At 46.3% G+C, this 10,836-nt stretch overlaps 1 protein-coding gene across 2 annotated transcripts in view; it reads right to left on the bottom strand.

Annotated features, from left to right (window-relative positions):
- Positions 1-8,673, bottom strand: part of Spaca3 (sperm acrosome associated 3) — a 14,051-nt gene extending 5,378 nt beyond the window's left edge. Inside the window, exon 1 of one of the 2 annotated variants that reach the window (XM_021177787.1) lies at positions 8,643-8,673. The gene's annotated coding sequence lies outside the window, so the exon portion shown is untranslated. Of the gene's footprint in view, positions 1-3,496; positions 3,644-8,642 lie in introns of those variants that run through there. The other variant, XM_021177786.2, reaches the window with a different exon arrangement.
- Between the last annotated feature and the right edge of the window lie 2,163 nt (positions 8,674-10,836).

Here is a 10,836-nt window from a genome sequence, read left to right as displayed (position 1 = left end):
GGGAGGGAGAAGGAAGAGGGAGGGAGGGGGAAGAGGGAGGGAGAGGGGGTAGGGGGAGGGAGAGGGGAATGGGGAGGGAATAGTAGAGGTGGAAGGGGAAGATCAACACAAACTAAGCATGTATAAAAATGCCGGAAAGAAACTTCCTACTTGGTACGCTCACGCTCTGTTCATTAAAAAAATTAAAGGAAAACATTGGTAGGAGGCTTGTTTTCCAGCCTCCTACCCTAAATGTGGAGAATGACTAAGGCCTAGTTCTACACATGGGTTTGACAACCACCTCTGCTCCTTCCTATGTCTCAGGTGTAAGACATTCTCCACGTCTCTTTTTCTTCATGCCTAAGATGGCCGGGAATTAATAGTACTTGCCTCAGACGATGGTTGAAAGAATAAGAGAGAAAATGAGTGGAAAGCTATTGGCTCTCTGCATTAAAGGCAGACTTGCCGTTGTTTCTCTGGTGAACTAGCACCCATGCTAATGCTTGTCTTTGATCGTCTTTCTCTTGGCTCCATCAAAGGGGCTTCAGAACCCTCCTTGCTCCCCTTAAGTATCCGGCTTCTTAGTTCTCAGGTGACCTCACCCTTATGGTACCAAAGAAAGCAGGTTGTTGGGTTTTTTTTCCTTCTTGCCTCAGCCCCATCCCACCTTCAAACTTGCCAGGAGCTTCCCACACTCTATCTATCACCAGCCCTCAGGAGCAAGGACAAGGTCAGGGTGTAGCAGCTGCCGTTAGAGGTGCCATTTTGCTGTATTCTCGGCTTCCTAACCCGTTCCCGGGATGTGACCTTCATGCCTCAAAGATAAGAGGAGCCCTTCCCCCACCCCTACTCCACTAGATCATTGTTCTTGGTCAGGGTTAAGACATTAGGACTGCCTGGCTCACACTCCTGGGGAAATGCTTATTTTTGAACGTACCCCCAATCTTCATAAATATTCCCTAGCCCCAGAATATTATTCATTCTCTCTCTCTCCCTCCCTCCCTCTTTGGTTTTTCAAGACAGGGTTTCTCTGTGTAGCCCTGGCTGTCCTGGAACTCACTTTGTAGACCACGCTGGCCTCAAACTCAGAAATCTGCCTGCCTCTGCCTCCTGAGTGCTGGGATTAAAGGCGTGCACCGCCACTGCCCAGGCCCAGAATTCTCATAAGGGGTTTCTGCAGATGTTGGCCTGTCTCCTTCCAGGTTGTTTTTCTTTACATGCCTCTCTGGGACACTGGCTTTCCATGTGACAGGCTTCCCAACCTGGATTCAGCAACACATCCACCTCATTCCTCTTTCCTCTGAGCTCAGTTCTTCCCTTCCCAGACTTGCTGTCTGGCATGCCTTCTCTCCCAGCATCCACAGACCTCATCTCTATCTGCTCCTCCTCACTCCAGGCAAACACTCAGGCTTAGAGGCCCTGCTTCTAGACTATCTTTCCTTTCCTTGTTTCTTATCCTTGTCTGTACTGATCTCCCTTTTCTGATCTTCTCATCCAAATTTCCGAGAGGGATTCACCACTGCTTCTCTGTTCCTTCATCTTGTCTTCTTTTCTTCTTGTTTTGTTGCAATTTTTGTTTGTTTTTTTCTTTTCTTTTCTCTTTCCTAGTTTTGGAGATCAAATCCCAGGTCTTTCACAGGCTGAGGAAGAGCTCCACCACTGTCCTACACCACTGATCCTTTGGTCTCCGTGTCCATTCTATTTTGAGACAAGATCTTGCCAATTGCCCAAGCTGACTTAATAATCTTCCAGTCTTGGCTTCATGAGTTGCTGGGATTACAGGTGTGCACCACTATACCTGGCTCTCCCTTGTTTGCTAATCTGGAGTCACAAGTTTCCCCACCACCCACCTGAGACCTCTGGTGATGGACCTTGGGGACATTCCTCCTGCCAGTCACATCCCTGTTGAAATCAGGGTTTTGCTGGTTCCCACAGTTCCCCCTTCATCCAGGCTCCCTCCTCCCTATTTTTCCTGCATTGCGTAACCCAATTCTGACCCAGTCTTAAATGTTGAGATGTTTTCCAGTTTCTACCCTGAACCCTCCTCTTTCACATCAGGAAGGCCTAGGATGCCCCTGCTGTTAACAGCAAATGCAGCATCTCTTGCAGCATCTTTTCCTGAAAAAGAGCCCCGAACACCTCTTGTCAGTTCCTACACCACAGTCACCTCAAACTAAACTCATATAAGAGATAATGTCCCCGCCAAACTCTGCCCTTCTTGGTTCTGGCTTCCCTGCACATCCCAGAACACCTGCTTACTCAAAGATGATAGGAATACAGATGCTGTCCTTGACTTCTCCAGCCTACACCGTCCATCCACCCAGAGTCAATTAATGTCAAGGACCTGTTGATCCCTCCCTCCAAGAGCACAATCTTTCCTTAAGTTCAAACCACCGCCAAGCCTTCCCTTACCGTTTCCTTGTATTTAGTCTTGACCTCTTACAAACTCTCCTGCCTCCATCTCTCACATGCACCAGAATGAATTGACATGCAAGACCTGGTCCTGTAGCACTCTCCAACAGCACCCCCTTCACTGCTCTCCACCACAGCCCAGAGGCTCCTTAATGACCCAGTAAAGCCAGCTTGTCTCTCACTTATACCTTCTGTTCTGGGACACTACATTGGTCACTCTTCTGGAGATGCCTACTGTGTAAGCAATTTAGCTCCCTTCCCTCTGCACAGACAGCTCCTATTGATGCCTCAAGGATCATCCAAGGTTGAGTCCCCGGTGAGACTTTCCTGGCAGGAACCATCTCTCCAGACAGGTAGAGTAACTTTGTCTCTTTACTGGATTATAATATATATCAGCCCCCTGCCCCCCAGCCAAGGTGACCTTCCACAGAACAGTGGCCTGGTTCTATTTATCTTCATATCTTGAAAGGCAAACGGAGCCGCTGGTGTAGAGAGGTTGTTCAATGGATACTTCTTAAACTCAAGTACACTGAAGTCATGGCCACAGAGTGTGAGCCCTTCTCAAAGTACCAGGAGGGAGATAATTATTACCTTTGCCGAGTCCTTCAATGCTGTAGGACTAGGAGCTTTGTGAGTGTTCCCTAACTTAAGCTCATCTAATCCTCTTAACCATTCAAAGAGCTGGGATTAATATCTCAATGTATAGATGAGGAAACCAAGTTCACTGCTACCCAGTGAGTGTTTGTGATATTATGTTTTTTTCCAGAGTAAAGCAACTTAAAGATAACTTTATCCGGAGCAGTTCACAGCAGGTCCAAAGGTTTAAGGAAATGGATCTGGTGGTAACTCAGAGACCACAGACCTGCCAGCAAATGCTCTTATTCATATTTATTCTCTCTGTCCCCCTCCCTCTTCCCCCTTCTCTCTCCCTCTATTCCTCTTCCTCTCTCTCCCTCCCTCCCTCCCTCTCTTCCCCACTCCAGTCTCTGTCCTAGAACAAGATCCACCCTTCCCTCCATCTCTGATCACTACTTTGGTATATTTTCTAGCTAACAGCACCAGGACTCAGAGAGAGAGGGGCTCACAGATCAGGAGTCCTCCCTACCAGAGCTGAACCGGTGGGGGACGATGACAGCGGTGGCTGTGGCTCCAAGTCCTGATGCGGTTCAGGACACCCTTTGTAATCGTGCCAGTGTCCCAGCACGAGGCATTGAGAGAACACGGGAGAAATCAGACTCGACTTCAGGTTGACCTCAGCCCTTCTAGAACTCCCTGGCCCTGTGAGCTCATCGTCCCGAACCAGCTCCTGGCACTGTGAGCTCATCGTCCAGAACCAGCTCTCACTCACGGAACTTCGTCAAGATCACCTGTGCCCTTCAGTCATAAGATGCAGGAGCATTTTAGAGGTATCTATTTCTCCATTTTTGATTTGTTTTTTTTGTTTTTTTTTTTTTTTTTCAGAATCTTAGGTAGTTCAGTCTGACCTCAAATCACTATCTATCCGAGGACAACTTGAGACTTCTGATCTTCCCCTACCTCCCAAGGTGATCTATTACAGGAATGTGCCACCATGACAGATTTATGCTGTGTTTGGGAAAGAGACTCAGAACTTCATGCATGGTAGGTAAACACTATACCAACTGTGCTATACCACCCCAGCCCATGTCAAAGGTATCCAATCCCAGCCCTTCCTGGCCACCTCTGCTTACACACACACACACACATACACACAGACCACCACCACAACCACCACACACAACACACATACATACCACATCACATACACACCACACACTGTATACATACACCACACACACCACAACACACACTGTACACACACATACACACCACAACACATACCACACCACAGCCACACACACACACCCATCTCACACACTCACATGCATTCATACACACACATACCACATACTATATACATACCATACACACCACATCACACACCATACACACACACCACATACATTCACACACAAAAACTTGTCATACACATATCTGTCTCACACACCCACATGCACACACACACACACACACACACACACAGTACTTCAAAGAATGATTCTGCCCTCCCGACAGACATAGCTTCCTAAATACAACTGTATGAACCCACTGCTTCCTGCCAACTCATTCTCACCCACTGAGCTCTCTTTAAAAAAAAAAAAAAAAATCTTCCTTAATACTGAGCCACAGACCAACTCTCTCCTCTGTCTAGATGACAACTGCTCGGTTTACATAGAGCCAGGACCAATGTTACACTATTGTCCCTAAAGCCTGAGAGTAGAGAAATGAAAGGAGCAGCTTGTGACACCCGTGTGCCCAGTGGAGCACCTGCCCGAGGGGCATTGTTAACCCTGCTCTATAGCACAGAGCCTTGGTCCTGAGCTCACTCCCACCCACATGGGCAACAGTGCCGACCAGAGAAAAGAGCTTAAGCCTTCTCTTTCCTCAGTTCCCAAGTGGAGGTGATAATCCTTGCCTTACACAGAAGGTATTACATGAAATTTTACTGTTTATAAAGGGCTTAGGACTTGGGGCTGGTAGCTCAGGAGATCGTAGCAATCACTATGAAAACACAGGGAAGTCACAAGTGTTTAGCTGTTCCAAGGTTACCTTATCTTCCTGGCCCAACCCAGACTAACTAACTCTGTTAGCATTGAACTTTCCCCACCACCACCACCATGTTTCTTTCTCTCTTTTTTTTAAAATTATGTGTGTGAATATTTGACCCACATATATGTCTGTACCCCACATTTGTGAAGTGCCCACAAAGGCCAGAAGGTGTTAGATGTCCTGGAACTGGAGTTCCAGATGACTGGGGGGTGCCATGTCAGTGCTGGGAGTGGAACCCTGGTCCTCTGGGTAGAGCAGCCAATGATCTTACCACTGAGCCATTTCCCCAGTCCCACCAGTGTTGTTGTTTTTTTTTTTTTTAATTATAATAATAAATGACTGGGAGATGCATAGATATACACACAGATGTATATCTCAGAATAAATACAGTAGCTAAGTAGCAATGACAACTTTAGCTTGGTTTTTAAATACTTTTTATTTTTTGAAGGTAAAATATAATTATGTCCTTTTTCCTCTTGCCTTTCTCCCCTCCCCCATGTACCCCCTTTTGCCCGCTCTCAAATTCATGGCCACTTTTTATTTAACTGTTTATATTAGAGTTGTAGATATATAAATGCAACCTGCTCAGTCCACAAGTCAAGTTTTAAAAGGCCATGAGAATACTTAAAGTAGGAAATCTGTCCCCTCAGGATTGTAAATGCACAATACATTACCAGTGCCTCTGTATAGTACAGATTTGCACAGTCAATTCGTCTTGCTTGACTGAATCCTAATGCCTGTTACCTGGTAACTCCCAGATTACCCCTCCCTCAGGCCTGTTCCACTCTTGGACTCTCTGAATCGGATTCCTCTAGGTGTCTCGAGCACGTGGACTGGCTTATCTCCATTAACAAAGTATCCTCCAAGACTGCCACTGTGTGTTCTCAGTTTTCCCCATCATCAATGTTTGTTGTATTTGATACAACTCAACCTGATATGTAAGAGGTTTCACCAAGATTTTTTATATTGCACTTCCCTGCTAACTAGTGACAATGAGCATTTTTTTTTCCTCTTTTTCTTTTTTGAGACAGGGTTTCTCTGTGTAGCCCTGGTTGTCCTAGAACTCACTCTGAAGACCAGGCTGGCCTTGAACTCAGAAATCCNCCTGCCTCTGCCTACCAAGTGCTGGGATTAAAGGCATGCACCACTACTGCCTGGCAAGATTTTTTTTTTTTTCAGATAGCTGTTCACAGAAAAGTCTAGTTGGACAAGTATTTTTTAAATGCTCGCCAGGTGATTCTACTAGACATCCAAGCTTGAACGTTTATTCAGCAGGAGGAGCTCTGAACTTAAGTTCAAAAACCTAGAGCCTAGGGCTAGGGAAAAGGTTCAGTGGTTTAAAGTGCCTGCCCCTAAGCGTGTGGATCTGAGTTCAAACTCCCAGAACTCACATTAAAGCTGACCATGTAACACAGGCATCGATGACCCCAGCACAAGCACGGCATCTATAACCCTGCACTCTTTCAGACTGATGGGAATTAGAACCAGAGAATACCCAGCTACTCAAAGGCCATCTAGTCTGCAGCATATGGTGGGAATCAGCAAAGAGACCCTGTTTCAAAAGAACCCCTGAGGTTGTCCTCTGACCCTTCTATACACCACACACACACACACACACACACACACACACACACGCATGCACACACGCATGCATGCGCGCGCTGAAAAAAAAAAAACACTTTGAGAACCCAGAGCAATGGAAAATGGATCCAAAGTCCTGTTCCTGTCCTTGAGTTAGTCTTGACAACTTAACTTCCATTTCCTCATCAGGGAGGAGGAGACATTACCCTGTCCTATTCACTCTCAGCTATAACCACTTACTACATCTCCCCAAAGTTTATTTTCCTCTGTTGAATGCAAATAATCATCTTATCTCCCTGCCAGGGTGGGACGAAGCTGAGGCTGCGCAGAGCAGGGACACGCCCACCAAGCTGAAAGCGTGCACACACCCTAGCAGTTCTTTTATCTCCTGGCCCTTGGTGGTGATTCTGTCAGCTGGAGGTTTTTTCCTTCCAGGTTTTACTGCACCGGCCGTCTGTTTTTACAGTTTCATCGCTTCTTTTTATTGAGTATTCTTTCAGCATATTTTATTTTATGATATGTTTTGTTATTTCCCTATTGACTTTCACTTTTAAATGGGCATCGGAAGCAACAACAGCTCAAAGGATACAGTTACGAGGGCAAACTGGGTCCCACCACGGATTCAGTGGTTCTTTGTTTCTCTGTTCTGCTCATCGCTCTTCTTTCCTGGTTCTGCAGTGCAAGCTCACAGCCTTGGCCACAGCCTCGCCGAGATCTTCTACCGACTTCCTCCAGGTTCACATTTTCCAGAAGCCTTTCTCACCGTACTTTCCTGTCTGTCCTCCATGGATGCAGGATACTGACTCCTGGGCTCCACCCACCAGCCAATAACACCCGAGTCTCTTTGGATGGGGCCCAAGCCGCCAGTTATCGACGCCTCCTACACAAGCCCCAAGCTCACCTCACCCCTTGAGTTCTGGAAGGCTAGGTTACAGCCTTCTTCCCGTAGTAATCTTTCCTCACTAGATACCAAACCCATTTCCGTTCACTCAACATCAGCCTAGCGTTACAAAGTTTGCGGAGAGCGTTCACCCACCGCTTTGTCTCCTCAAGCCTCCAACCTGGTTCCTTGTGTCTCTCTACTTAGCATAACCCTACTCGAGTGACCACTTGCACTATAATTTGAGGTGTACTGGCTGGCCAAGGGCAAGGCTGGTGTCCTGTTTATTTCCTTGACTTATGAATGAATGATGCACAGAAGAGGCTCTGAAGAGAGATTAAGAGATTGCACTTAAAAACCTGTCTCAGAGGTAGGTAACCCTAGAGCAGTGAGAGGGCAGATCTTTGCTGGGACAGGACAGTGCTGTGACTTGGCGGAGCTGGTGAGCAAACACACTGTAGTAAAGTCCGTGTCCTGATTGCACTATTCCAGTGGGGCCAATGGGGCCAGGCAGCGTTTCCCATTGAGGGAAACAGTGAAGGGAATGTGGCATCTCCAATATTTTTACAACTCCATGTGTCAGTAACTATTGGGAAATAAAAGGTTTCTTATAAAAGGAAAACACAGGCTAATTTAGCTGTTTTAAGGGTCTGTCAACTCCAGAATTGTTCAAAACCTGATATCATAATCTTAACAGTTGACTCGTTGGAAGATGAATAATGACAACAGAAACAGAAGCCATGTTTGAATATCAGGCAGCTTTAGAATCAAGTTCTGGCTCTAAAGGACTTTATACACCAGCACCTCAGTGATTCTATAGAGCTCTGTGTAGGATAAATCAGGATCTGTGAATCAGGCTGGGTCCATGCTGTCATGGGAGCTGAGCATGATCAACTACCCCAAAATAAATACTTTAGAAACACCTTGAGAGAAGCACGCGGCTCCACTTCCACTGGCTGACTGGCTAGAACCCGGCTGAATAGAGGAGACCTGGCTGGCCCAGCACTCAGTACTCAGGAGACCTGTGATTCTGAGTGTGTGCCCTTAGTAACTCGGGAACCCTGACCAGCTTGTGGTGCAGAAGAGTGAGGCACCTTTAGAAGCTGTCCACAAACTCAGAGCCCTCTCAAACCCTCTACTTCCTAGCAACCAAAAGACTCACTGCCAACTCAATAACTTCAGATTCCTGGGAGCCTGAAGAGCCTTGGGCCCCTAAAAGCTTATGTCACTAGCAGCTGGGAGCCTTCAAGAAGCATGAAGCTGTTCGTAGACTGAAAATCTGAATAACCTGGGGCTTCTCACAGCCCAAGACCTATAATAAACGGAAACTCTTAGCAACTCAGGTTACCTAGCAACCTGCAGACTCTAATTATCAGAGACTCCTAGCAACTGGGAGATTGCACAACCTGGATGCCCAGTACACATCTAACACTGGACCAAGACTCCCTCCCCCTCTGGCACTCGCTGCACACTGAATCGTGGGACATAGTGTGGTCCTATTGATATGGCCAGAGTTAGCTAAGGCGTCCTGCTCTTCTGGCTGTGTGTCTGTGGCTTAACCCCTCTGGACAGCAGTTTTCCTACATAGGAGATGATAATAATGATGACATCTAGCTCATAAAATAGTGGAGAGCATCAGGTGGGGTTTGTGGGAAGCATTTAAACAGCTAGCTACATATAAATTGTCTTCTCACTTGCACCTTCTCCCCTCCATCAGCCCACAATCTGTCAATTCTGCCCTCAAAGATAACTTTCTTGCCCTTTCCAGCTCCATAGCCATAAAGCTTCGTCGAGTCCCTCCACCTCATTGTCAGCCCTGACAATGGTTATCTTTCCAACAAACAAACTCTCTTGTCACTTTTGTCTAATGGCCTCCGCTGGCTCCTCATTGCTCTGAAGGTTGAGACTGGAGCATAGCGCGTGAGCTCTCATGGTCAGGCTCTGTCTTTTGATCCTCTATCTCTCCTCCAGCCCCCATTCCCTCCTCCTGCTCCTAAAGTGAATCTGAAGTGAAGGTGTTTTCACTCTAGCTTCATATAAGATGAGCCTAGAGGAAGCTAGAAACATAACAGTGACTTCAAGCCATGCCTAACTCCCAAACCCAACCCTTTCTGCTAAATGCCCAAAGACCCGCCATCGCTACTTGGAAGGTTCCGAGGATGTGATTCTCAGGGTAGTTGTTCCCAGCTCCAGCTCTAGGCTTAAACCTGGGGTCTCACACATGGTAGGCAAGGACTCCACCACGGAGCCACATCCCCAGCCCTCCTCATCTTTTTTTCTGTTTTATTGAGACAAGATTTACTTGAGACAAAGTCTCAGTACCCAGACTGGCCTTGAACTTGGGATCTTTCTGCTTTAGCCTCTCCGTAATTTGAGCAGCCCAAATTACAGGTCTGCACCAGCAGCCCCAGTTTCTAAATACTCCCTTAGTAAGTTGACTTTGGAGTTGTTCCCAAGCCTCTTCACCCCTTCTTTGAGCCACAAAAACATTTCATATCGGTAGAACTTGAGGTTTGTACCACAACGGGGCACTCTCCTAATACACAGGAAAACAGGGACTCAGACCCTAAGAGAAGATTGAGACCACACCCATGCCCAGTGATTCTTCACTTGGGGTCCATCTCGTTTTGTTCATGATAGACTTTAGGATAAGGGGTCAGAACCGGCTTCCATGCCTTTGTTCATCAAAAGGGTCAGGGCATTAGCATCTCAGTGGTTAAAGGTCATTCTTATTTTCATTCTTTCTGTCTGTAAAACAAGTTTATCTGTATTATAAAAATCTCTGTTCCTATTCGAATACAATAACACTGTTGTCTTTTTTTAAAATTAAAATAAATACAGTCTAGGGCTGGAGAGATAGTTCAGAGATTAAGAGCGAATACTGTTCTTGTAGAGAACTCCAGTTTGGTTCCTGAAACCCACATCAGGAAGCTCACAGCCACCTGTGAGTCCAACTCCATGGGATCTAACAGCCTCTTCTGGACTCTGCCAGTACCCTACACATGTGGCATATACACAGAGATACATACACATAAATATAAATAAATTAAATATGACCTTTGTTTCCCTTGTTTATTTCACCAGATTGGCATATAGAAAAACTGGGTTGGTCAGTGAAAAATCTGTTTTCTATGGATATAATTCAGAGAGTGTGAGGACAGAAACATGACCTTCTAAGCATGAGGGTAAAGATCCCTAAGGGAAAAGTGAGTGTCTCTAGGGCCCATAGAAGTAAGAGCCATCATGGGTCCAGATGGAATGTTCTAGGACATAACTGTGTTATCCTTATAATCCTCTTGTAATTAACAGAGTACCTAACAGAAGCTCTCTCTATTCCTCACAGGCCTGAGTGCAAA

This window comes from Mus caroli, chromosome 11 (assembly GCF_900094665.2).
Source record: "Mus caroli chromosome 11, CAROLI_EIJ_v1.1, whole genome shotgun sequence".
Lineage (NCBI taxonomy): Eukaryota > Metazoa > Chordata > Mammalia > Rodentia > Muridae > Mus > Mus caroli.
Note: the sequence above shows the minus strand (reverse complement) of the source record. Positions and strands in the feature narration are given on the sequence as shown.